General features: G+C 42.7%; 1 long non-coding RNA gene across 1 annotated transcript; it reads left to right on the top strand.

The window, feature by feature from the left end:
- The first annotated feature begins 205 nt into the window (after positions 1–205).
- LOC115617568 lies at positions 206–5,296 on the top strand. The gene is made up of 2 exons (XR_003994632.1): positions 206–292; positions 382–5,296. It is a non-coding gene; the product is annotated as an uncharacterized LOC115617568 (long non-coding RNA).
- Positions 5,297–6,000: the final 704 nt, after the last annotated feature.

Below are 6,000 nucleotides of genomic sequence, written 5' to 3'. Positions count from 1 at the left end.
GGCAGAGAATGCAGAATTCCCTTGTGTACCACTGTGTTGCTATCCCAGCTCTATTTTGGAGTAAGGAAGGGGATTAACACTAAGTTAAGGATGAGGCAAATCTTTTGGTGCTGTGCCTCAAACACAAATCAATACTTGGAATATATTTAAAGGAGTGTGTGGTCAGAGTGCATGTGTAACATTGTCTTGTATTTCTCACAGGAAGGAGCTGAAAACCAATGGGAACAACACTGAAGCACCAGCACAGGGGCTGTGCCCCATCCCAGGAGTGTATAGTCCTTCAGAAGCACAGGTAGTACGGATGCTGCTTGTGTAAGGATGAATCTCAGCTTGTAAAGTGGACTGCTAATGACTTCTGACACGAGTTCTCATCCTCCACAGGTTGTCTGCAAAGTACTGAGTTGGATTTATCTGTCAAGGACTAGGAAGGACCTACAGGGTAAGCAAAAGCTGGTGCTGAATGTATACATGGAGTTGAGGCAGGAGGCATTAAATATCACTAGAGAAGGGCAAGACTTGCACCTACTTTAGTCCCCAGATTTGGCCTGCAAATACATGCTTTGTTTTAGATATTGAGTGATCCCAGAAGCTGCTTGCAGAGTCAAATCTTTAACACAGCAAGCAATATTACCACTTGCAGAGCTGAAACTTGTGCTTTTATCCTGAAGCAGATGGAGCTTGACTTTTCTGGCTCAACTATAATGTGCTAGGTCGCTAAGATAATACTCCTCTTACAGTAAGAAAAGTTCTCCTCAAGCACTTGCTCCTATGTCATGCCAGGAAACTTGTTTAAATCTGACCTCTATGTCATCTGAGTGTACTTATTTCCTTAAGGAGGCCCAGCTTCTCATCCAAACCTCATCCATTCTCACACTCGGTGCAGTGGTGTACTTCTAAATGAGTTGCTACACAGGGTGAGGCAGCAGCAATTCTTGTTCTCTGCTCGGTTAGGTAGAGCAGGGTCAGCATTCAGTGGTTGTTCCTTGCCTGGGTTAAATTCCTTTGTTTCTTCATGGAATGATGGGAGTGATTAACCCACCTGTTCTATGGGCTGCAAGCACTGCCATGGAGGGGGTGGGTTGTAAGGTTGGAAGTTCATAGGCTGTTCAACCATGGAGGTATAATTGAAGTGTAATTGGGAAGAGTGACCTTTACAACCAGCATCTTGCCCTAACCACCTTTCACAGCCAAGCATGGCAGCATTGCAAGTAAATCCTTCAGCCTCCTGGGCAAGGGCTGTGCCCTGTGGATGCATCACAGCCCTAACCACTGTGTGGGGAGAAGAAAGCGTTCCTGTGCCTCTGAGAAGACACACTCTTTGTATGTTAGAGCTGGCATGGCCTGTCTCACCTCCTTCACAGCAACATCAAGGCTCGGCAGCACCTAACGGGGTGGTTTCCAGCAAAGTAGTTAAGATTATAGCCATTTACTACATCTAAAAATACTTGTTAACATGATAGCCACCATCCTTACCCTCTTGTCCAAATGTTCCACTTTGGCCTAAATTGTGGTACAATGTCTTTCAGTGAGAGCTCCTCCTGATGCATGGTGGTGTTTGGTTCACCCTTTAAACATCGTTACCAGACAGTGTTAGAGTAGATCCAAAAAATCCAGCACTGTCTAGTAAGATGCCCACAGAGGACCAGAGTCTGTTCAGCAGTTGGAGAAGTGAAGCAGCTATTAATGAGTCCATATTCTTCAGGCTGTCAGCGTTCCATAAAACTAACAGAAATGGCTTGAGGAAGATTGCCTTACACCCCTGGGTGGGGAAATAGGTGGTGGGCAGAAGGAAGACATTTGATATTAAAGGATAGGTTGAAAATCATGGTGCGTTTCAGGAGACAAAGATAGTTTAATAAAGATCTAAAATAGAAACAAAAGGTTAAGTTCTATTTCAACATGATTTAACACCAGTAAGATTCCTTGTGGTTTGTTTCTTGGCCTCCTCACTCCCTCCTCCCTTTTGATTCACAAACATACTCATTCAGGTCTTTCCAATCAATTAAAAAGACACACTGAAATCTGGTCAATAAAGAAAACAATCCTAAGGAGGGCACAGAAAAGGGACAAAGATGGCCTAGCATTAAACACAGCTGCTTTTACAACAAATGCTTTATTGTATTGGCTTCAGTTGCAGGGATGCAGACAAATGTGAGTCTTGAATAAAAGTGACAGTGACAGGAGACTTTGTTGTAGTTATTACTAATGCAATTAAGCATAGTGAATGCTAATGATAACGATGATAAGGTATCTGTCTGCTTTGTTTTGTGCTTTTCAGGAGAAGGGGAAGTTTGCTGTAGCACATCATGCAACAGAAGGTAGAAATCTAGCACAGGCTGCTCACCCTGGAGCAGTTCCCTTGGTAAGAGCTCTGAGCTGTTCTAAGTGGGGCTGTTACTCCAAGCACTCCCCATGTCTGACTCTGCCACTGACCTGCTGCATCACCCAGCAGGAAGGCAGCAGGATTTGCTTGGTCTTGCTTTGTTCACCCCTTAGTCTTATCTCTCAGGGTAGTAATGGCCTCTCACTGCATGACAGCTTAAGAGAGCTCTGATCTGAGCTATACTGTGTAGGTAATGCTATACTGCATGTAATATTTAGTATAGCCATAAGGTACTCACAAGTCTTTGTGGCTCCAGCACAGTAGATATACAACCTTTCTATCAAAGTAGATTATAAAGGAGTACATTTCATCCATGCTACACTCCAGTGAATCATTCGGCTGACACTTCAGGAGAGGGTTCAAGGAAACAACCGGCCTTCTCAGTGCAAGTAATTAAACCCCCAGCACATCGTAGATCAGTAAGAGATCTCAGGGCAAGGGGGGGATGACAGGATGCTGCTGGTGGTGCCTTTTGGTGCTTCACACCTGCCAGGTACACTGAAACACCTGCCCATAAAGCCATGTGTCAGATAAAACCAGCAATAATACCCTTTCTCAGTGAGAGCTGTTATAAATCATTCTCTACAGTACCTTTCACATCTGGTAACTGGGAAGTACAACTTCCTGTGTTGTTTTAATACACTGTAAAGAACAAAAAGCCTCCATAAACCATATAAGACAACATTCTCACCTCCACTAAGTCCCTTTAGACAGGGCTAGTTCTTTCAAGGTTGCTTTAACTAGTATAATTGATTTAAGGCAAGAAATCTCATAGAATAACAACAAAGCCCATCATAGTTTAAAATGCATTATTAGGCCACTAAAGTAATGAAAACAATCAAAGGGAATGGGAGTTAAGTCTCATTCTCTTTCCCCCTCAAGAAGTGACAAATGGCTGTAAAAGTATAGCTGTATAAAAATAAAGGTATATGCATTAATTGACAGTTCAAAGATCTAAACTGAAGGGCTTTGCTATTAGAGCATTGTACTGGAGAAGTCCAGAGGAATTGCTGTGAAAAGGAAAGAGTAAGTTACAACAGCAAAGCTGCAAAAGTAAACCCCACATTTGATTTTGGCAGCCAAGTTCTTGCATTCTATTTAGCTGACAAGAACATTGTCATTTGGAGAGAAGATGGTGGAGAAAGAAACTCAAGTGTTACATTTCAATAAACTGTTTGCTTTCACTCTCTGGGAAGCTACCATGGTTTAAAAGGAAAGAAAAAGAACGTGTTTGGAGCAGAGTGCCTGCATTCAGCTCACCCCTACAAAGCATTTGAACATGTTCGATCATTGCAGTATCAAACGTTTGCTCTGTGCCACATTCTGCACAGTTTTCTATTTACAGGCTCACTCTAACATTATCATGCTCGAATGAGGCCAAGATTTCCTTATGTTTGCTTTTACCCTTTATTCGAGAACCCAAAGCATTTCATTTTCAATTTACTTATGCTTGGGGAGGTTTGCCAGGCAAGGCTGGTTTCTCTAGTGGCCACTGACCTGCTTCCAAACTCGCTGTTGAGCTTTTCCACGTTGTGCACGAAACACCATCATCATCATTACCAGGCAGTATTAGAAACACAGAAAACATCCAATGCTGCCCAGTAAGATGGTAATGGCATCTCAGGGTCATGGTCTACAAACAGCAGAGATACCAAAAGCTAGAAAGCCTGACTGTTTGGAGTAGGAAAGAAAAGAAGGGGTGGAGGCAGAATCCCACCTGTAGCTGTGATTGATTGTGATTGCAGTGATTGCCAAATGCTGTTCATTTGGGAGAGGTGGAAACAACAACGTGCTCAAGAGTTAGCCCATAAATACTTGTATACAGGTCATATAGTCCTGCCTCTTCCCACCAGCCTCCCCCTCCCCACACACACCTTCAGAGCTGTCACTTACCAAGAAGTGGTATTATTTATATTGACACCTGATGAATCACAGTTATGAACTGGTAAATGCTATTTGAGGCATGGGCAATTACAGCCAACCTTCTGCCCTACCTGCTGCTGCAGACTAAAGTGTGGGGAAGTGCAAAATCCAGGAAGCAACATAGGTTTGTAGACTTAGGGAGATAACTCTTACCTTTCTTCCAGTACCTCCAACCCTTTAAGCTTTATCTATATTTTATTAGGCAATTCATATTTGCTGATTCCTTCAGTCATCTTTTAATCACATTTCTATTCGGGGAGGCCAAAGATCTTGCTGAGCATAGTTATTACAAAGAAACCATGAATATTTCAATGCTAAGAAGGTCTGAAGCTTCTTAATGTTCACAAGAGTTTTGCATGTGTGTTTTATATTGACTCCTATACATTAAAAAATACACCTGGTCCTCTAAACAACTACATGAATTACTGCAATTCACTCACCACAAAGAAACTCTGCATTGACATTTAAAACCCTTGAAAAGACCTGACAAAAACATTCCTTCCAGTGCATTCTGAATCCCATTGGAAATCCCTGTTTGCCAGACACTGCTGAGAGATAAACCTTCCCCAGCCTCGTGGCTCCAGGATGGTGTTTGTCATTCGCTCCCTCCACCCATTTCCTCCTTTACCTGCACAGGCACTACGTTTCTGAACCAAACCCAGTTTGATTAGTGATAGGGTACAAGAAAATGCCTTCAACTCAGCAAACACTGAGGGATGCAAAAGGTGCAGCTAAAAGGAGGGGAAGAGAAGTTTTGGTTTGGTTCCAGATAACTCCAGGTCACAAAAGCTGAATTCCTGAGGAAAGGGAACTGGTGCTTTAATTTGCTAAAGCAAGGAGACCAAAAATACCCTTCCTGCTTGCACTGATGGCTTTGGAACTGCAGTAAGGAGAAGGCCATTCCCAAATGCTCGTCAGCACAGAAACCAATTGACCAGCAGGTCTGCATTTAATGTAAAGATGGTGAAAATAAAGTGAAAAAGAACAAAATGTGGTGAAATGAGAAGTCAAATTATTGTTACAACTAGAATCCCAGCCCAGGTTAAGATACCTACATCTGTCCCATTGTTATGTGCATTACCTGGTGGTTCAGCTGGGTCACTACACCACACATCACTGCACTACTACATTTCACACCTCCTCGAGAGTCATTTAAGAGAAATCCGAGTCACATCCTGAATTAAGGAAGTTCTATTGTCTGTTTCTTCCATGAGACTACCCCAGCCACCTTCTTAAGTCTTGTAGTATATACAGTGGCATTTGAATGCAAATCCATGCTTGAGTCCATCTGCAAACAGCCAAGTAAACCACTGCAAAAAGAAATCCTGGAGGGTTGCTGCTTGTGGCAAATGTGGGGTTGGTTTTTGTAATAAGACAACACTGAACCTCCTCAATCCCATTAAAGCAGCCAACAAACAGCCATGCTCCACTTAACTGTTCCAACAGAAAGCGTCTTTCCTACATCAATAACGTGGAATCAAGTCAGTCAACAAGAAGGAGCATTAAACAATAGCTCTTTGTCTAAAGCACCCTGCATGTTAGATGTGATAGCTGCAGCTGAAACAAAAGTAGGTAGAACAGAGGCTTTCCAAACAATAAACCCCCAGACTGTGTTGAACTGTTCTGATGCAGAGCAACCGGATCTGTTCCCATTTAATATGGATAATAATAACAACTTACTAGAATGACCACAG

This window comes from Strigops habroptila, chromosome 16 (assembly GCF_004027225.2).
Source record: "Strigops habroptila isolate Jane chromosome 16, bStrHab1.2.pri, whole genome shotgun sequence".
Classification (NCBI taxonomy): domain Eukaryota; kingdom Metazoa; phylum Chordata; class Aves; order Psittaciformes; family Psittacidae; genus Strigops; species Strigops habroptila.
Note: the sequence above shows the minus strand (reverse complement) of the source record. Positions and strands in the feature narration are given on the sequence as shown.